General features: G+C 24.0%; 3 non-coding genes across 3 annotated transcripts; 2 read left to right on the forward strand and 1 right to left on the reverse strand.

Annotated features, from left to right (window-relative positions):
* Positions 1 to 11274: 11274 nt before the first annotated feature.
* On the reverse strand, positions 11275 to 11346 carry Trnaa-cgc (transfer RNA alanine (anticodon CGC)). The gene has a single exon. It is a non-coding gene; the product is annotated as a tRNA-Ala (tRNA).
* Positions 11347 to 12336: 990 nt separating this feature from the next.
* Trnaq-cug (transfer RNA glutamine (anticodon CUG)) lies at positions 12337 to 12408 on the forward strand. Its single transcript has one exon. It is a non-coding gene; the product is annotated as a tRNA-Gln (tRNA).
* A 2766-nt stretch (positions 12409 to 15174) lies between these two features.
* Positions 15175 to 15246, forward strand: Trnae-cuc (transfer RNA glutamic acid (anticodon CUC)). Its single transcript has one exon. It is a non-coding gene; the product is annotated as a tRNA-Glu (tRNA).
* Positions 15247 to 23357: the final 8111 nt, after the last annotated feature.

Consider the following 23357-nt stretch of genomic DNA (forward strand, 5'->3'; position numbering starts at 1 on the left):
AATTACTTTTTATGTATTTTACTTTTTAAGTTTTAAATAACTTCAAATTGTTAATTAAGTAAAAAGAATAAAATTTAGAAAAATCTTTGACATCTATTCAGGTGTATGTATTTTTTACCATCTAAGTATAAAAGAACTAACTTCTTTTGATTCTTCAGTTATTAGTTCACAACTACTGTATTGTTCTACATTCTGTGAATAAAATCATCCGTTTACTTCATTGTAAAATTAAACATTTAATTGAAATGATCGCTTTATTTGTTAATAAAAACAAAATAAAAAAGGAAAATTTAGTTTTAACTTTTGACGCTAACTTTTTTCTCTTAATTAAAGTCGTTCAAAAAGGAATTGATCTCGCTTCGAAAATTATGGTAAAAAATAATTAAATAATAATTCTAAGTTAATAGTTTGATTTAATCAAACCTAAGTAGATTTGAAAGCTTTCCAATTTCACAATAGTCATTTGCTTTATTTAGTTCAAGTAGTTTAAATAAAATGTAAATTAACTTAAAAGTTATAATTTTTTTACAATGCTATTAAATTACATTACAAAGTTATAACAATTATGTCTAAACGATTTTGATTATGAAACATTATTTGTTTATTAGTATTTACAAAAACTTCCATAAAAAGTGTTTTTGACAGTTAACAAATAAAAACAAAAATTAACTTGGTTTTTACGTTTCTTTGCACTTTTAACTGAAGGCATAGTTTGATTCACAGTATTCACAGTTACATCTGGTACATTTTGGCGCTGCTTTTTTGTCTTAACATAATCATTTGTTAAAGACTGTTTTAAATTGTCTATAACAGCAGTTTTAGTTTTTTGTTTACTACTCTGAAAACAAATTGATCTTTTTACTTTTAATCAAGAACAAACTTGTTACTGTAACTTTGTTCATTTTAGAACTTATAAAACTTGTTGGTATATAAAATAACAAACATTTTAAAACTACGTTTAAAACAAGATTTTAATCATCTTTCTATTGGTGTGATTAATTTAAAAAAATTTCAGTGCTTAATTGATTTGTTAAAGAACAGAAGTTTATAACTTTGTACACATCTCTATTGATAAAGGTTATATTTTGTCACTACAATAATGTGATAGGTCGAAACGAATTTCAAAAAGCCTTCTCCACAACATTATTATTAAGTCTTTTTTAATAATAATAGATGTGATAGTAACAGAATTCTAACCATAACAACTTAACTTTGAAAAATCATATAATGAATGTTGATTTTCTTCACATAAAATAAAAAACTAATTTTAAACTTTATTATTATTTTTTCCATAACCTAATTAGTTGTTATACAACATTTGAATTTACACAATATGTTTGAAAAATTCAACCACTTGTTATATTAGAATCGCATAGTTTGTCATTTGATATTTATTTTATTGCAGAATCACAGTTTGAAAATTTGTTTTGCGTTAAAACTGAATAATTGTAGGTTATAAAAAAATTAAAATTTATAAATTTATGAATATTCAATTAGAATTCCTTTTTGTGTTAAATCTGTTTTATATAAAGATTTAAAATTCTTTTTATAAGATTCTGCCTAAACTAAGTCTTTTATAAATTTTTTAAGTTTCTCAAAATACTTAAGCAAAAGTAACGTTGCTTAAATTAACCATGAAAAGATATAAAGTTTGTTAAATTGTCTAAGATAAAAAAAAAATTATTCACAAATAAATGGTCAGCTGTATTATGTCAATAAAAAATGTTAACTAAAAATAACATTCATCATTATGATGTTGTATATGTGAAAGTAAACTTTTTCTAACTACGTCAATTAACGTAAAAAGGTGAATCTATCAACAAACTATTTATCACTCTTATATCGGTAGCTTTTAAGTTTAGCGTCTGCGCAGTTCAAAAAGTTCATTGATTTAAAGAACTTAAAAAGTCTTTTTTTACACGAGAAAACAGCTGTTCGATAACATGAAATTGACAAATGTTTGAGAAAATAACAAAATTTTGACGTTTTTAACTTTTCATGTTCGCGTCAACAACAAAAATAAATATTTCAAACGAAATTATCATGTAAATGAAACTTGTTTAGTGTTAAAATAAAAGCACCTGTTTGATGTTGAACATTTAAAAGTTTTTTTTAATTATTACCTCCATTCTCTTAAAAAATGGTTATAACTATTTAAGAATTTTATACTTTTTTGAACATTTAGAAAAATTAAAACCCGCCCAAAAATTTTTGAAATTTTTTTACCTATTTTGCTTTATTTAAAATATTCCAACTGTTAGAATTTATCTTTTTTAGAGAAAAACTATTTAAACATCATAAATTAAAGTTTCTAATTAAAATTGTATTGTAAAATTTCTTAAACTTTAATTAAAATTTTTTTAAACTATTTTAAAAATAAAATAAAAACTATAAACTTAAGTCTGCACTCTTAATTAAACTAGAGTCTGTCAGATTATTTATAATAACCGACTAACTTTTAAATAAAACTTTTAGTGTCTAGTATTTTTCAACCTATATTTCCGTACAATTTTTGAAATATTAAAAAAGGTTTTATTTTAAAAAAATTAATATTATATATCATATATATTTGGTTTTGTTATATAATTAATAAAAATAAAAACCTGATTAATAGCATGAGAGTTTCTTACAGCTTGAGAAAATGAACTATTTAGACCTAAATAAGTTTTGCTTAATTAATCTAGCACATTTAATATTCAAAACCTTTGAAAATTTACTTATTAATTATAAAAATATACCATCTAAAGTAACTTAAAGTTATACATTATGAACTATTTTTTTAAAAGTTAAAACAAAACTATATTGACAGTTTTTACTTCAATATTAATTACAAACAAAACATTCGAGGCTTAAAACTTTATCAAACATTTTTATTTATAGAGACAAAACTCGTCTAAAATTGCCATACAAAAGTTGTCTAAAATTGTAAAATAATTAAGTTACCTTTCGGCTGGCTTATTGCGTTTTGACTTTTCATTTGTTGGCCTGCAGATGCAGATAAAGGAAAAGTTTTGTTAATTTTGCTATTTCTTGGTAGCTTTGGATTTATTTGATAACTTTTGAACACCTGAGGTTCACTTTGCGTCTTGGCTAAAGCTGGTACGCTTTGCATCTTTTCTGCATTAAATACTGTGTTGACCTGCATTTGTTGTTTATGTTGGACCTGAGCATTGTATGGCATTTGGTAAGTACTTCTAACTTGAGAGTTACCTATTAATTGAGAGTTACTTTGAACCTTAGGGTTACCTATTAACTGAGGTTTATCTCGAACTTTAGTTTTACCTAGTAAATGAGAGTTATTTTGAACCTGGGGGTTGCTTAGTAACCTAGAATTACTTTGTACCTTTGGGTTGCCTAAATTTTGAGAGTTATTGTGAACCTGAAGAATACCTTGTAACTGAGAATTACTTTGTAGCTGAGGGTTACCTAGTAACTGAGGATTAATTTGAAGCTGAGGGTTACCTAGTAACTGAGGATCACTCTGAACTTGAGGGTTGCCTAGTAACTGAGAATTACTTTGAACCTGATGATTACCTACTAACTGAGGATTACTTTGCAATTGTACTTGACGGTTGTTTTGCATTTGATGGTGAAAAAATTGTTGAGCTGTAGTTGTTGTCAGACTTCCTGGATAACTCGAAGAATTTCCTGCTGGATTTCCAGTAAAATTTATTGGATTTCCTTGATGTTGAGCAAGAAAACTTCGCTGTTTGTTCTGAAAATTTCAGTAAAATCGTTAACAATTTAGCATAAATAAAACTAAATAGTTGCAGTACACGTTCAAGTTTTCTAAAGTAGACTGACAAACTGTATTGTAATTTTATGAACTGTATATTTGACTTATTTTAAGTTATTATTATTGTATTTGACAAGGTTATTAAAGATTTAAACAACGAAATTAATGTCTAAATAATTTAGATTACATAAGCTCTTATAAGATAAACACTATAATGGAAACTATTTTTTAGAAAAATACTGTAACCGTACACTAAATTTTATTTGCAACCGTTTTATGTTAAAAACGAAAATACCAAAATGAGCCGTATGCAAACACTGTAGCAATTTTAATACAGTTAGAATAAGGAAAAATAAAGAGCAGATAAGCAATTGCTAATGTATTGTTAAATAAAGTTAAGATATAAACTTACTATATAAACCTGCCACAGAGAGTCATTCTAGCCAAAGCCTGCTGCAATAAACATGACATTCCAGAACAGCCGTTTTTATTGTTCGATTGTTTTGTGTAAAGTTTTTATTTAAGAATGTTTTAGTCTTATAAGTAATTTTATAATTTTATTTTGAAGCAGCTTTCTTATTTTAACTAAAAGATTCTTAAGATGAATTTCTTTTAGATTTAAATCGCATTTAAAGGCTTCAACAAAATCAAAAGTAAATTATAAAGAGTAATTATTTAGTGTTTGCAATGGTTCCTTAGTACATAATGTACATTCATGTCATGCTTAGTCTTATGCACATTAGCCCTAAGTAACATCGAGTAAAGCATTTAGTATAACTTAAGTTTAAATTTAACTGTGGTTATTTGTGTAAGTGTTTTACTTATTTTACCATTCAAGTAACTTTATAACTATATAATTGAGGTAACTTACAATTCATGTAAGTTATAATATTATATTTGATAAAAAGCTATTATACAGACAAACTAACTGCAAGAAACTGATTGATGTCCAGACTTATGGCTTGTACCAAAGCAATTGAAGCCTGTTGTCTACGCTGTTAAAAAATGTTTTTTGTTGTTAAATTATATATTAAAATTTTAAAATTAGTTGAAACCTAACTTTACTAAAGTTTTATTAATTCTAAAAGCTTAAAATGTAATATTTAATACAGCAATTTTTTACTGTGTTATTATAAATTTCTACTTTTTTTTTCTTATAACAGTGTAAATATATAAAAAATACAACCAAGATTAAAAAATAAAAAACTTAATAAAAGTTTTATGCAGATTTTAATATTTCGAAGTAAAAAAAATCTTGATATTAGAACAGGAAACTTAAATAACATTAGTTTAGTCGAAGGAGTTATCAACGGTAACAGGAAGTATTATATTTTGAAATATACTTATGTTCGTCACTGAAAAATCAAACTTAATATGTTTTCAAAAATTGTAACTCATTATAAATTAAAGGCTTTTACTCTTCTTTTTTAAACAAAAAGTATAAGGTTTGAAAATTTAAACATAAAAAAGTGTTTTAAAAACTGACGCCTAGTTTACAATACTCACACCTACGATTATTTTTGAAGTTTCTTTTATAATTTGCATAAGTAATTGTTAAATATAGAAAGGGTTTAATGGTTTTTGAAAATTTATATATAAATCATTTAAAAGTCATTTGAAATAACATATGTGGTTAAAACAGTATATAGATTTAAATGTAAAACTGAGGAACAAACAAAAAAATTTATGATAGTTAAATCAAAGAACTAAAAAAACTAACATCAGGTGGTAGGTAAGGTAAAAACGAATTGATTAAACTAACGAGTATGTTTACCATTTCGCCCTATTGAAAAAAACTATATTACTTTGAATATCTAAAAACATTACTCTTTATTATTTTGAAAAAATTTTCTTCAATTAGTTTTTGTTAGATTATAATATTACACCTTTTTAGACCATTTATTTAAAACTAACTCTTTTTTGAACTTCTAAGCTTTGACTTGTTGCATCATCGTAAAACTAGAAAAAAAAATTGCAAGAAATTAGTAATTAAATTTATAATATTGTTATTTTAATTTGTTAAAAGAACTTTACATCAAAACTTATGTATTATTACGATATGAATTAAGTTTTTATCTTTTAATGTAGTGTCATTTAATATTATACTATTTACACTAAATATAGTGTAATCTTAGAATTTCAAAAAAATTATGTAATTACATTAATTATAGTAAAGAATAATTAGTTTTATTTATTATAAATTACCTTAGTACACAGCTTTTGGGTTTCATTTCTTTCTGCAACAACTTTTTCATACTCTGTCCTCAAACTGAAAATTGTATTTTATATTAACTTAATTTTAAAATCCTGTATTGATTTTTTTCAATTCAGCTATTTAAAATGAGAAAAATTTTTACAAGATAAATAGTTGTAAACAAAACTTTGTTTAAAAAGCTCATATTAAAGTACTTTAAAAATTCAAGCAATCTAAAAAATAAAAGAATATTAACAGAACCATATGTTTATTTTGGCATCGTTTAAAGGTGAGTAAAAAAGCTTGTATTTTAAATACTGTTGCAACCTAACTAACGATTGAAATTGAGTTTGCATGTGTGATGCTTCATTTCTTATTTTTTCACAAAATTCAAAAATATTGTCTGCTCCCAAACTGATGTTCACTAACGGATTTGCACGCTGTAAAACAAACATAGTATTAATCTTGCCAGTTCATAAACATTAATAAAATAAAAATTTTAATAAAAACTAGACAAAAAACAATTCAGTTTAATCCTCTTATTTTTATCTACTGGTTACTAAAATGTTATTTATAGTATTAGCTTACATTTCCATTAGAGTTATGAGGAATCATCTAAATGATTTTTTAGTTTTCAATTTTTATATATTACTTAAATACTTTACAAGTATACCTAAAAATATATCAATAAAGTTTATAAACAAAAAGTCACAAATGGTAATAAAAGCTAATTTTAGAATAAATCATTGCAGCTAAGGTTCTTGTATTGTGTTTTTAATTTATCTAACTTTAGTTGTTAAACTAAGTGTAAAAATCAGCACTATAGATAATAATGTATATTTTACTTAACAATTTTTTTAATAATCTTTTTTAAGATTATAATTGTTTTTACTAAGTCCTTAATGCTTTAAACTTTTTTTCTTCAAGTTAGTTGGTTTAACTGCTTACACTTCTAAAAAAAAATGGTTTAGCCTAACTAAAACTTGAACAATGACATTTCTTACACATAAAAATATTTTTTTCATGCATTTAAAGCTGTACATTCAACAAAAACAAACTGATATAAAATTTTAAAGCAATTTTAATGTTTAGCCTCAAGGAATAATACAAAAAGAAATTTTATTTTTGTTACTATATTCAATACTATTTCCTAAATTTAACTACTATTACTTTTTTTTAAACTCTCATTTTTACAACTGACGAAATCTAAAAAAACCGTTATCAAAATTTGTTTTGACATTTCCTGTAATATGAACATATATTTTACAAAATCAAAATATAGTTTTACGAACTATTTAAACTTTTTTCCCATGTTTTACCCAACTTTTAGTAATTTTTGTTAAACTCTGTAAAAAATGAGGTACTTAAAACTAAACCAAATTTAAAGTATTGATAAGCCGTACTAATTATGAAATCTTATTCTAATATATAAATAAATGAGTAATTTAAAGATGAATATTGTCAGCTTTTATTTTAAAGCTTCTTAAAGTATTTATGAGATATTAAAATTAAGAATAGATTTAAGAGTATAAATAAACATTATAATAGAACTATTTATTTTTGATGAGCTGTTGTTTAATAATGTGTAGTTTTCACTTTGAAAAAAAATTGTTTTAAATAACTTATATAACTTAATGAGATAATCATTTAATAAATAACATATTCAAATAAAATTGTACTGACGCGTTAATTTAAACACTGAAGCTGATGTACCACGTAATCACACAAAAAAAGAAAAGAATAATTCACAAATTTTGTTTATATTTAGCTACCAAATTCATTTGTTAAGCTTTTTTATTTTTATTTATTCCATTCGACCTTCAGAAACTTGATAAATCGGAGCAGCAAGCTCAATCTGTGTCACCTGCATCTTGTGCATCGCCGTGTGAATAAAATATCACATTTTGCGTTTTTGAAAATTCACTGCAGCATTTGACAAGCTGAACTAGAATAGGGGACAAATCGAGAAAAAAAACTACTAGAATAGACCAGCATAGTTTTTATTTGATAAGAAGTAACTACAGCTATTAAGACAATGAAGTGTTTTGCATCAATATAATTTATAGTTACTTTAACTTTTTCGTAAACAAATATTCTATAACATTTACAAACTGGTGTAGTTGTAACATAAAAAGATTTTGAATAAGTTTAAAATAAATCTTACAAGTTTGTTTTTTTTTTATAATTTTCGCACTCCCTAATGAAATACAACGCAACGCCACTGCTAAAGGATTAACTGATTCAAAATGTTTAACATTTGTAAAAAGTTTATACTTTTTTCTGATTAAAACTGTAAATAATTTAAATTAATGTAAAACTCAAGAGAACAATTCCTTGTGAGAGGAGCAAACTAAAACTGCAAAAAAAAAGTTTTTTAAGAACAATATATTCTTTCCTACAGTTTTTTAGATACTTACCTCAAACTTTAAGGAAATGTCCTACGCAATATTTAGATAAATTTATTTAAGCATAATCTAAAAATACTAAAAAAAAAATTTTTCATAACAGAAATAAACAAAAAATTGTTTTAATTATAAAAAATTATACTTAATATTTTTTTTTAATTTATATTATAGAGATTTTAAAATAATCAAAATAAACCATCTTTATAATATTAAGAAATATATTGTTTAATAAATAAAGTTGCTATAAATAAATATTTATGAGTTTTTTGTTATTCAAAAGAAAAAGTGTCGCCAGAGAGGTTCGAACCACCGACAATCATTATTAAGACCAGCGCTCTGCCACTGAGCTATGATGGCTGCTATTTAAAGTGGATTTATGTGATTTTAAAGCAAACAGTATTTTACTAGTCCTGGACATGATGTTAAACTGTTCTCGTGTATGATTCGATAACCAAAAGGTTTTTTCGTGCACCAGGACCTTGGACCAAAAGTTTTGAGCGTTTTTTGTCGTTCAATAAACAATATTGTTACGTCACAATGTAAAAAGAATCATTGTAATGTTTATCATACGATTTTGTTTTTTTCAATACGACATATGAAATAAATGTTTATTACCATTTCTATAAAAACTTTTATTTCTGAAATTAAAGCCAAACATAAAAAAAAAAGTTCGTTTGTTACATCACAAAATAAATCGCTTTCGGTATTAGTAATTTTTATTAGGGTTAGACATAAAAATATTTGTATAAATTTATAGTCATCATATATAAATTTAATTATTATTTTTGACAAGACAGTAATTAATGTTTAAAATATTTTTACATCTTTTCGCATTTTCAAATTTTTATTAAGCTGTTAATTTCAAAAGCAAAACTTTGAAATTTACACCAAAACTTTAAAATATTTTTTATAACACTCAGCAAAAAACTATTTTAAAAAAGTTTACTAGTGTAAATAATTTACTTATAAAGTTTAATAATAACTTATAATTGAATTTTTTCTTAAATCAAAGTTTTAATAACATTTTGCAATAGAAAATATTTAAATATTATTAAAACTAAAACTTAAGTGTACAAATTATCAAAATATATCTTTAGAAAACCTTTTTTTTTGTTTTGGTACTTTTATATATTTTTGAAAACTAATACCTGATCACTTTTCTAATAGTTAGACTCATTACTATAGATGTTGAAATTTATTTCTACTAGTAATTTATTATCAATACCTTTAATACTATTTTTTCACAAAAGAGAAAAATATAAAATCTAAAAATGATAGTTTATGAAAGTTCTCAGAGTTTTGCTGAAACTTTTGAATTTAGAAAAGCACTGGTACATAATAACTAACTTTAAACAGTCTTACAAAGTTCTCACAACTTAGTTAAAACAGTCAATCTAAGTTTAAAGTGTGTTCATTTATTGCCTAAGAAAGCATAAACGTTTAGTTTGGTAAACTAAACATTTAGTTTATTTAATACTTTTATGTTCTATATGTAAGCAAAATTGTTTGAAATAAATTAAATATTTGATAAATAAAATTTATAATAGTATTAATTATAATTAAGATTTATAGTTAAATGTTATAAGCTTTTAATTTATACATTTTAAACTTAGCAAAACATTACAAACTACTTACAAGTCACTTACAGTAATCTCTCGCTTATTTACGCACATTGTGTCCACGGAAAAATTGTGTAAAGATACGAGAGATCGTAAAAATACGAGAGGTACCAAATATTTTTACTAATTTTGATAATAAGTAGATTTTATATTTATTTATATGTGATTTATTTGACACTTAACATTTATATTCTATCCTACTTAGCGAATTTAATTTATAATTAAGCATTCGTGTTAAGTGTAAGCTCTATATTTATTACGTATCACTGCTACTTTTAACTAGGAAGTTTCATTAGATTTTTAGATGTTTGTTTATATATAGGGCAAGAGTACTGTTTTAAACTTTCATTATTTAATTATAATTTCCTTATTTAACACAGTCATATTTATTTCAAAGTTTTAATTTAATCTCTTATTGGTAACAAAATTTCTGATATACTGAGGTATAACTAAATGTTTACCAATTAGTCATAAGTTTACAAGTCTATTGATATAGTGAAATGAGTTAGCATTTAAAATCATATTTTACATAAAAAATATAAAATAAACCTAGTTTGTGCAATATTAAAAAATATTAAATTTTTTTCTGAATTTTATAGCATTCTAAAATGCGTAAATAAAAGAGAGTGCGTAACGTCATGACTGCGTAAAGATGCGAGAGGTTACTGTAGTGTGAAACATCTAGATGTTTAAGATATTTTTAGGTATTTTTTATTTATTTTAAACTTTTCTAAAATATAAGAGAAAACAATGGTAAATGTTTCTTGAATAAAATATTTTACATACACAACATAAAAGTATAAAAATAATAACAATTAGATAACAAATTTTAATATATCGATTTATGTGAAAAAATAGTAAAATTCATAAAATGAAATAAAAAAATCATATTTTTACTAATAGTCATATTTATTTCGTTATTATGTTAATAAATAGTTATAAGTTTTTAAAGTTATTAATCACTTAAAATTAGTGACGAAAAATTAATCATAAATCCATAAAAACTGTATGAATTATAACATAGAAGGTTTCAGAGAATAAGTTATTAAAAGATTATTCTTAAACTTCTTGATTCTATATAAAATATGTTTAATTTTCCTTTTTTTTATTATAAATTAATATGTTTACTGTATAAATATATATGTTATCCTAATTATTTTTCAAAGTTATTTTTCAAACTTGTTTTGTAAGTGTTATTCTAGATAAATCAAAGCTATTAAATAACTATATTCTGATTTTTAGTAAATAGTTATAAATATTCAAATATATTTTCATAAAAATAGGTTACTCTTAATTAAGTCAAAATTTAAATTAAAAACGTGGAGATGCCGGGAATTGAACCCGGGGCCTCACGCATGCGAAGCGCGCGCTCTACCCCTGAGCTACATCCCCACTTGTTTAAAAGTCAATAATTTGGTTTATGTACTTGAATGTTTGTATATATCTTTGTACTTGAAACGGGTAAAAATTGCACGAAGACAAATTATCACGAGGGGAATAGTTTGCACAAAGAAAACTTTGAACGGAAGGTCATTTTTGCACAAGAGTTAAAAAAAACAGAAAAAAAAAACATATATATATATATATATGTATAAAAAAAAATTAAAAGAATTATTTTTTTATTAAAAAGAAGAAAAAAAAGTTACTGACCGAGGGTAAGGGTTATGAATAACAGTGATAGTAAAAATAAAAAATGAAAAATAACTAACAAAAACTTTTATAGAGAAAAAACTAAATAGATAAATAAAAACAAATTAGTTAATAGAAGAAAAAAGCTATCGACCGAGGGATCGTCTTTTTTTGTCGTTCAATAAACTAAAACGTAAACACTTTCTCAAAATTAGAAAAAAAAAGATTGATTTCAAATTTCTAAACTAAAATAACAAATTTGTACTTTGAATTTTATTTATCTACTAATTATAAAAGTTTTAATTTTTTTCCTAGTAATTATTTTTAGTATTATATTTAGGCTTACTGCTTTTAATTTTAGCTTTAAGGTAAGTAAATAATTTGTCTTGAAAAAGGAAGAATAAAATTAAAATAATTTTATAATACAATATAGCTTATTATATTCCTATACCACCAAACTATAAATTTACTAAATATTTTATTTAAATTGTCATCATTGTATTATGTTTAAAGGAAAATTGTGTACAAAAACTACTTAAAATCAAAATATAAAATAAAATACGTAACCAAATACATATTTATTGCAGAAAACGCATTCAAATTACTTAGTTCAAAAAGTGATGTCGGCTGATTGAAAAACAAACAGTTTGTAACAAGCGACAAGCTTACGATTTACCTTCTAACATTCTCTCGCATCTACCAAGATACACGTGCTTAACATTTATATACGCAATATTTATCTCACATATGTGTGGTCCTATGGTGTAATGGTTAGCACACAGGACTCTGAATCCTGTGATCCGAGTTCAAGTCTCGGTAGGACCTATTTTGTTTAAATGTTGATGTAGAATTAGTATAGCAAATAAATAATATAAATTTTCTGAGATCACTACGTAGAAATAGTTGCGAAACAAAATTTAAATTGTGATTTGTTTATAGTCCCAATTAAGCCAAACATAAAATAAATTAATTTACTTTCGGCAATGCAAAATAAAACTGTATTTTGATTGAAATGAAGTCAGCAAACTAACGTGATATACGTTTTGTTTCTTTTAATCTTATATATTTTTTAATTATAAATACATTTTTAATAGAGTGCTTGAATTTTGCTCACATTTATTATTTGTAACCTGTTCAATTTATTGTAGTATTTTTTATCAATACTAATTTAGAGTGAAATATTAAATATGATTAAAGAGAGTTGTCTTGTCTTTAAATTTAATAGCTTTTCTTAATGTTTAATAATTTAAAAAAATTAACACTTTAGCCAATTTTTTGTTGCTTTATTGTTTTATTTGTTAGTTTCGAACTAAGTTACTTTTTTGCACTGTTATACGTCTTGTACCAAACTTCATCACATTTTGTTCTTATTTTTACTGTTAACTAATATTTTTTCATTCAACTCTTTCCGAATTGAAACAGCTGGTAATTATATGCCTGTAAGAAACAAATGTATGATGATAAATCCTGTATTAAAAAATGTACTGTTTTATGCTACTTATTAAATTTTGTAATAAGTTAATATGTTTAGCAAAATGCATTTTATTTTAAATTTAGCTAGCTGAAGATTAAGGCGTCTAGTCTTATGAAACACGTGTACCAGTATTTTTAAAATCTTATTTTTCTAATAAATATATATAAATAGGTTATTATTTAAACTTGAACACCTTCTACTGAGCCCATATGAGATGCACAATATTAATGTTTTTTGTTTTTTTGTATAAGTTTTGCATTTTTGTTTAGTAAAGTGCTTTTTATTTTTAATTGAACTGATCATTAAAGCGTTTAGCTTTATGAAACATATATAACAGTATTATTAAAATCGTACTTTCCAATAAATTATATATACATAAAGGTTTATTTCAAAATGTAAAACTTGAAGAACTCGAGTTTCGTGCTTATGCACTCATCAAAATTAAAAACAAGTTCAAAATAAAGCACAAAACAAAATATGATGAAGTTTGGTATCAGACGCATATCATTACAAAAAATAACTTACTTCGAAACTAACAACTAAAATAACGAAGCATATACATTATATAAGCTTTCATTTGTATGTTTTATTTTGTGCTTTATTTTGAACTTGTTTTGAATTTGATGAGTGCATAAGCACAAAAGTTAAGTTCTTCAAGTTTTTTATCTTGAAATAAATCTTTTCATTAATAAAGCCCTTAAGGTGGACTCCGTGTGAAAGATTAAATTTATTAAGTTATTCAACTTATTTCTATTTATATTTATATATAATAGAACTGAGTTATTAAAATGAATCAGTCATCACTAAGCCTGCTTGTAAGGGTTTTTTTTAAATTTGATCAAGGTAAAGATTCAAAAAAAAATCTGTTTCATGTAAATTTCCAACAAAAACAAATTTTCGAAATTTGGTCGAATATTTCATGTTTATAATTTAGTTGTTAACTTGAAGTATTTTTTAATTTTATGCTTTTATACGCTTTTGAAAAAATTTGAAACCATGTCATTATTCTGTTCTTGAATTTGTTTGATCCTTTATTAATGATTTAAGTATATAGCCCTACTAAAAGTATATAAAGTTTAAAACAAGTAGCTTAATTATATATTGTTTTTTTCTTTTATTTTTTATATTTATTAAATGATCTATTTATAATGTATATACGTAAACATATTTTTGGTGTAAACGTATTCTTAACTCATTTTTATGTAAAAGTTATTAAATTAAAGTCATATACTATAAGCATTATCTTTAACTAGAAAATATCTAAATGTTCATTGGATTGTTGAACTCTTTTTAAATCTGTACAACTAAAAAAAGTTTAAAAGTTGACATTCAAATAACTTTAAGAAAAAGTTTTAACTTTTTTTTTACAAATTTAGTTTTAAAAAAAATCGTTGAAATTAACACACTTTCATTTTAAATACATTATTAATACCTATGTAATCTAAAATATTAGTGCAACAAAATGCTTTAAAGTTTTAAAAAATACACAAGTATATTAAAAAAAATTATTTTAAAATAGAAGAGGGGATGTTGAAACTTTTAAATACAAATTTAGAGAGATACACATTGTAGATTTATAATAAAAAACTTATGTAAACGGTAGTTGTACTGTAATTTTTAAATTTGTTATGTAACTGATAGATATATATCTTATCATTTAAGTCTTTTTGTACACTTAGTTGTTTTAACATTAATTTTTAGTTACTTTGCACAGCTTTTCCCTTCATAATGACTAATGAAAAGTCGAAACAGTGTCATAATTTTTAAATAAACTATAAATCTAGTATCTGTATCTCTTGAAGTTAGTATTTTATTTGAAACTTTTCACTTTGCACATGAAACTTAGTGGTTCCTAAAAAAATTCATGATTGTTTTTGTATCAAAGCGTTTTAATTATTTCTGTTATCAAAAAAAAAAAGATAATTTAAAAACAAAACTTTGATAATGAACAAAAGCTTAGATTATTTACATAAAACTGTTAGGCATTTGTTACATCGACGACAATCTACAAACAAGGAATGTTATAAATTTTTCTCCTAATCACTTTAGCACGCACAATATATAGATGTTTACTTGTGCATAGGTTTATAAATGTTAAAACTTGCATTCTATCGCCTTCCCAGGTGGTCTAGTGGTTAGGATTCGTGGCTCTCACCCACGCGGCCCGTGTTCGATTCCCGTTCTGGGAATTTTTTTAAAACATATTTTAAAAAAAATTTATACTCTTTTATGTGTTTAATTTAGTTAAAATTTTAACAGTAAAAATATTTTAACAAAAATCCAAAGAACTTAAAACATATTTCTCTATTAAGAACTTAGAATAAAACTTTGTAGTTGATGGCTTTCAAAAGTGTATTTAACTAATGCTAAACTAAAAAAATTGTAATAATTTTAAACCAAACAACGTTCTATTAACTATCATAATAAAATTCAATTGCAACATTAAACTAAAAGAATAAATTAAAAAATAAGATTTCAGTATTTTAAGTATATTGTTCGAAAGGTTTTTAATATGTTCAAATTAACATTTAATTAAGTTTAATGATAACAACAAAAAAATATTTATCAATATAAGGTTTATAAGATTTATTATAATATATTGACATATATTTAATATATAAACAACTAAATATTAATATATTTAGTTGTTTATTGAACTAATGCTAAATTTAGAGAGTTTTAATAATTTTAAACCAAACAACGTTCTATTAATATTGGAATTGTTTGTATTAATAATTAACCTTAAAGTTATAAAGTTCTCAGAAAAAGTTTGTTTCAGCCTTATTAAATTAATTGTTTAAATTAGATATTATGAAAAATAATAATTTAAGGTTTTTAAGAATTACTTTAACATCTATATTTCAAACATTATCACACTATAAAGTGACTGATGAACTTTTTTTAGAAATAGTGTTTGCGTAACAACTGTTTCAAATAAATAATCATGTTTTATTTTAATTTAAATCTTCATATAAGCTTAATTCCATTTTTATGACATTCAAACACATATTAATTTTTATATTAATTTTGAAATAGTACTTTTAAAAATTGTTATTAGACACACAAATTTGAAAAATATTTTAAATTTAATTTTAAAGCCATAGAAAATAAATTTTTTGTGTAGTTTAATTAAGCACAGGTGAATCAAAAATAAATTAACAAAATAAATAATTTATTTATAAACTGCATATAGTGTTTCAGATAGCATTAGTAATTTATTAGTCGTGATTAACTAAAAACTTTTGTTAGAAATGTGTCTATTATTAAATTTAAATTAAATTACTCTAGGTGTACAACACTTTTTGAAATAAAGCTATGTTTTCATTATAAAGCATGTTACAAAAGTACAGTGCTATAATAAATAAAAGAACTTTTTTTAAAATGACTAAATAACTTTAAACTAGAATTTTAAAATGTAAAGTTTACTGTAATTAACTGAAACTGCAACAAGTTTCTAGATTAATATTTAAGTCTTATTATTTCAAACATCAAAATGAAACAAAAACTGTCTCGATTCTAAGGAAGATTTAAATTAAATATACAAATTTCAAATTGTCTATATAAAGTACTTTTTGAAAAGTTTAACTAGGTTGCTGTTTTGTAGCCATAAACCTAAATTGCTTAAAGAAAATTCACTAATTGTAGTTTTTCCTTACACTGTGTTTGGTTTTGTTTTTTTGCTAAATAATTTAAATCTCAATTTTTTCTTGTGAAAACTGAGAATTAAGCCAAAATTTTTTTTTGGTATTTTTGTATAACTGTTTGATAAATATACTTCATAAAAATTTAGATTATGAGTGTTGAACTCACAGTCACGACATGTAAACGATAGAAATCATTAGTTTTTTTTTAGTGCTGGACCAGCGTAGATTCCCAAAGTGGGCGACTTTAGTTGTAAGGGCATAATCTAGTATTATGGAAAATGAGTTATTTAAGTATTAATTGTATATATGCAGGCTAGGTGTTTTTTTTTTACCAAGTGGGCGATTAGTTGAAGGCCCTGATTCTATTTAGACAAAAATTGCTTGCATTGTTTATATAACAGGGATATGTGTAACTACTTTTTACAAGAGGTGGAAAAGTTTTTTGTATAAGAATATAGTATTTTTTATAGTAGCTTTTATTCAACAATTTAATAAATTACATAAATTTTTGTAAATTCTTATGTATATATAAATGTTTTAAGTTTAAAAAATTTGAAACTATCAGTAAACTAGCATGCAAAGAATTAATAAGTAGTTCAGTTCTTTAATTTAAGCAATTAATTTAAACAGAACCTTAGTCCTGTTTTAATTGACAATGGAAATTGACTTTCGTTTATTTGCAAAACATTATCAATAAAAAAAGCTGCAAATTACACAATTAAAAATAATACAATAGTTATGTTAAGAAAATTAATAGTAAGATTATAAGATAAAATTATTAACAAAAACTTTCAACGATTTCAAAAGTTTTTAAAACGTTTTAAATTATAATGAAACAAATAATGTTACATAATTACAACGTAAGCTCTATAAACTTAAGTTTCAACAAACTAACTCAACTCAAAAACGCATACAAGTAAACTAGCTAAATCATTCATATAAGTTTGTATAACCTTCCCTATTTTATAATTATCAGTATGAAACACAAAATGTGTTTTAAATAAGTAGATTCTTTACACTTATCAAATAACTAAAATTTCTATGGAACCTTTTCCATTTGTTTCAGTGTTCTTAAATTAAAACTATATTTATTCTGGACTACACATGTTTCTTCGCATTTTTAACAATGAGTTGAATGTATTTCAAAAAATTTAAAATTTAAATTCAATTTGTTTTTCTCTTTTTTTACTTGTTGTTATGAAATTTCATCTACGTTTTTTTGTAAGTGCTGCATACATCACATAATAAAAAACTTTAGTTGCTGTTATTGAGAAGTACGTTATGTTCATTTCTAGCTGTACTACTATATTTTTTGTAAATAAGAAAAAAGTTTTGTTACAAATGAGAATACTTATAACAAAAAACGCAATTTTATTCAACTCGGAATTCAACTACTATAATTAGAATAGATAGTAGAATAATAACTTGTCTCTACTAAAAATTATTAATTTGCTGTCCAGACAAACAGTTAACTTATATGTTGACAGTCGTGAAAAAACGGTAATATATATAATCCTAATTTTAATAAAACAGTTATAATTATTTTTAAAGAGTCTACAGTTTTTGGATTTAAAATACTTGCTAATACTTTAGTTTTAAACAAGATTACAACTTCTGATAAAACAAACTTATTTCTGTTCTTTAAATAGTTATTTTTCCTTCTAGAAATTTACGGATTTTTTAGAGGTAAAATTTTTATCGTCGTATTCTATAATATTACTCTATAAAGAACTATTTTTAAAAATTATGTAATATACCAATTCTTAGTTACAATTTTTGTAACTGAATAATAGAAAAGAGTTTAGAATGTTTTATTTTTTTCTTTTATTCTTTAAATGCTAAATTTCAAGAACCAATTTATTAACTTAGTTATACGCTGTAGGTTGCTGACTAAAATTTAAAATTACAAATAGTTAATTGAGCCGCGAATTCAAATAAAGTGTTGATTGGAAAGGGAATTTTCCCAGTATAAAACAATTACTTTTCAAAGGGTGTAAAAATAACAAATAATGTATAAGTTCAAAACTAAGTATAAAGGTATTAAATTTTCCACTTTTCTAAATTATTCAGTACAAATTAAAAACACCTACTTAATCTTTTAAGTATTGCTGTAAAATTCATCTAGTTCAAGTTAAAATAACGATTAGAATTAACTATTTTCAATTCAATCAATTTTATTTTTAAAGCAGGGTTGGCACACACTCAGGATACTATGAATACCTCAAAACAGTTTGAGTTCTTTTTAGTTTTAACATGACTCCGAATAACTCAAGCCATTTTGATTTTATTTTTAGATTTTTAAATGATTTTAGAAAAATCGTAGTCAACTTTTTTTCTAGATCTTGAATGATATTTAGTTCAGTTTTGTTTAAAGCCCTTTAAACTTAGTTTAAATTTGATATATTATAACTAATTTGTTTTTTTAAAACTTATCTTTATAGACTTTAAAAAGTTTTTTCTATCTAATATTACAAAAAATAAAATATTTTAGAAAGACTTAGGAAAATTTCAAAATCATTATAAAACCAGGAATTTCAAATTATGTTACTTTAAAAGTAAACTTAAAAGTACACCTAAACATGTTACAGGACACACTTTCATATTATTTCCTTTTAACTAATATTTGTTATGGGAAAAACTGTAAAATTGATTGAAAAAATCTTTTTAATTGTAATAAATAATTTTATTGATAGCTAATAAATCAAAGTATATTCTAAAGTTTTCAACCCAAGTTAAATCAAAAAATATTAATCAAAAATAAAAATCCGATCAAGTGTAAGGTATAGGGGTAACGATAATAGAAAAAATTAAAGCAATGTACATTCATTTAAATCAGGGATTCCTAAACTTTTTAAATGGCCCCCTTCAAAGAAACTAAAAAGGCTATAGCCCCCTTCAACATGACTACTCAAAAAAGACCTTTTTTTTTCTTCATTTAAAACTCAATAATGTCTAGTGTAAATTTCAAAATTACTGAAAAAACACCTAGGACCTTTGTTTTTTGCTCTTTATCTGTAACTCCAGAATATCTAGTGTAAGTTTTAAAATTTTATGACAGTCAAAATTTCTAAAAACGTTCCCCCACCCATTCCGCCCCTTTACTAGTTATTGCCCCCCGACTTACCAAAAAGCTGCCGACTGTGCAAAACCCTGATTTAAATAAACTAAAATTATGCAGAGCATTATTTAAAGCAGAGGAATTTAATTAGTTATTATTTTTATTTAAGTGATTATTGCTCTTATTTTATGCTAAATTTTAGAATTTTAATTAATTTTTGTTTTAGGTTTTGCTTGATTAATTAATTTCTGAAGCAATTACAAGGCTTTATAAGTTAAAAATTTTCATGATTTTGTAACATTGATGAAAATTGGTTGAAATATATTTGTTTATAGTAAAATACTTTATTTGTTTTAAATTCAGTACAGTAGCAGACTTATGTTTAAAATCTGTAGTTTGTTTTATTATAAAACATAATTAAAGTGTGTTCATATTATTTTGTAAATTTAAAGTCTCTTTCAAACTTAGTTCAAAACTGTAATTAGAAATGAGCAAATAACTTGTATTCTAGAAAACGTTTAAGAATACAAGAAATTTTTGAAAACATTTTTGAAAAATAAAAACCCAGTCTAAACAAAGTCAGGCTAACTCTGGCTAGTTTTTTTTAGTCATGCTAGTTTTTCATCTTTAGTTAGATATTCTTTTAAACAGGACAAAAATATTTGCTCGTATAAAACCTAGAAAAACACTAGAAAATCTAAAAGAAAAAAAAAAGACTAAAAGTTTTTATGTCACTATTGATTATTCGGTAAAAATAAACACACATTATTAACTCTTTTGTTAAATTCACAAAAATAAAGCATTGGATCTGTAGCACTAACAGGGTTGCCACACACTCAAGATATTTAAAAGTTTTTAAAATTTCAGTTTTACTCCGGATAACTTAAGTTATTTTGAATTTTGTTATTTAACTCAGGTTAGTTTTGTTTTTATTTTTTATAAAACTCACTCAGGTAGTTATAGGTTTTTAAAATAAGCTCAGGACATATTTTTTCTATATTTTAAATGTTTTTCATTATTTAGTTTTTTATAACTTACTTTCTTGAACTTAATTTTTATTAATTTCTTTAAATCCGATAAACTTTTTTAATACTTGAAAACTCATTTTCCAAATCATAACTTAATTTTTTTTTAAGTTAAAAACACTCACTGCAATTATTTAAGTTTATGACAAAACCTTTATAGACATCTTTTGGTAACTCACGACAGTTTTTTAACTCAAATAGTTGCAACCCTGTAATATGATTAACACAACAGGGGTTAAAATCAAAAAACAGAAATATTAAATCAAAAAGATTTTTTCGTTCATATTTTAAGTTTTTTTTTTATTATGTTTTATAGAGTTACTCAAAGTTTCCAAATTTCAAGATGAAACATAGTTAAATTTATTTATTTTTACATAATTTAAGTAAACAATTTTCCATACACTTAAATAATTGCAGTGAGTGTTTTCTACTTAAAAAAACTAAGTTGCGAATTGAAAAATAAAATAATTGTTTTTAAACTCAATTTAGATTTTAGTCAACGATTAGAACTAAGAATACAAATCACAGCTCATGATTTTGTAGAGCAAATCTAATGATAAATGACTGAAAATATTCTTAGTAAAATATATGGAAAATTTGAAATTGATAAACATAATGTTTGATAACATAAAGTGAAATTTAAAAACTTTAAACATTAAAGTATTATTACAGCTTTCTGTTTTAACAATGTCTGATTTTTACAACAACAAAGCAGCATGCGATGAGTTTTTAACAAGGGTTGTTAACCTGATTAAAAGGAGAGTAAGCAGTCTGAAGGGTGTTTGTTCAGTTGCGAGCGACACTGCTAACATCAAGTTTAAAGAAAGGGGTGGCATTTACAACGGTAGAAGTTACTGCGGAATTCAAATTTCAATCAAGCGGGAAAACCAAACTCCAATGAGAAGCAATAAACTTCCTTATGGCTGTTAGTTAATAATTTAAAACCTTAGGTTATACAAGCTTTAAAAAGTAGTAATGTACATTGAACTTTAAAAAAACTTAATATTTATTATATAAAAAAAAAATATTGTTAAAATATTCTGTTGATAATTTTAAATACCTTAGGTTATTAAAGTTTTTGTAAAGTAATAATGTACATTGAACTTTTAAAACACTTATTATTTGTTTTTACAGTTTTTTGTTACCAATTGTTTATAGTTCGTTGTTTATTTAATAAATAAAATTGATACTTATAATCAGTGTTGCCAAAGACTAAACCAGGAAAACTCAAGATGTTTTGAGTTTTTTTTATAAACTTGATCTGAATCCGCATTATTTTTGTATATAAAAAACTCGGGAAAGTTAAGGGAATCTCTTGAACTTCACGCTTTTTTTTAGTTAAATCAGATTTAGTTAGTTAGTTTTGAAAATGTTGTTATGTTATAACTGATTTAGTTTGGAGCTTCATTTAAATAAATTAAAAAAAAAACATTTATATAAGGCTTTGTATATACCCAGGATAACTCAACAAAGTTAACAGTCAGTCATTACAGTTATTATGATCTAAAAAATGGCAACCCTGCATAACACCGAGAACAAATTTTAATCAAAATGTTCTATTTTAACCACTAAAAAACTTTTCTTTTAGACAAAATCAACTTAATGAACATTAATATTTTTTATTTATTTTAGGTGCTTATTATCCAGTGTTTCCCATCGTATCCGGCCGGTTGTTAGTGGAAGGATACTATGGTGAGTTGGTTGTGAGAAATGCTGACTGTCAAGATCCTATTTTTCTTTGGAGTTCTCAAGATGAGTTGCTTGACAGCATTAAAAGTTTGAACGAAAATTCCAATGTTAGTATTCAAATTAATTAAACTTAAGTTTGTCTCACAGCACATTATTTAGCTTTCAATTTTTTATTTCAAGTATGGAGTTATCATTTTCTTATAGATAATTCAACCAGGGAGTATAAGATTTATATATCAAGCAGTTAAATGTATGTTAAGGTTATCCATACTCAACTTTATTACTATAAGTACCAGCGTTTACATTTTTGAAAACAAGTGCTATCTCTCTAAATGCTAATAATTTAAAAAATTAAAACTAGTTGAGCTTTTAAAAAACAATAAGAAATAAAAAAAAATAACTCAACCGACGACAAACGACACAGCATTTAAAACAACCTACGACCGGTTTCTTTTTTATCATCAATTAAAAACAAGAATAAAAATCACTATTCAATTTTTGTACTGTAAATTTATGCTTATTAGAATGCATTCGAAGTAAAATACAACTATACTTAATAGTGTCTTAAAAAAAATCCAACACTAAGATTAATAAAAATATTGTTATCAGCAAATATCATTGCAGTTTTCATCTGACAAACCTGATTTTTACAACGACAAAGAAGCTCGCGATAATTTTTTAAAGGAGGTTCTTGACAAACTCCACTATGAATTGAACATTCAGGTTTTGGTGGATTCTGAAAACAACTTTGTTGGCACTTATCTAGTTGCAAGCGACATTGCTAACATAAGGTTTCTCGAGAAGGATGGAAGCTACGACGGTAGAAGCTACTGCGGAATTCAAATTTCTATACTGTCAAGATTCCAAGCTCCTGTGAGAAGCAA

Source organism: Thalia democratica, chromosome 1, assembly GCF_965202585.1.
Source record: "Thalia democratica chromosome 1, ktThaDemo2.hap1.1, whole genome shotgun sequence".
Lineage (NCBI taxonomy): Eukaryota > Metazoa > Chordata > Thaliacea > Salpida > Salpidae > Thalia > Thalia democratica.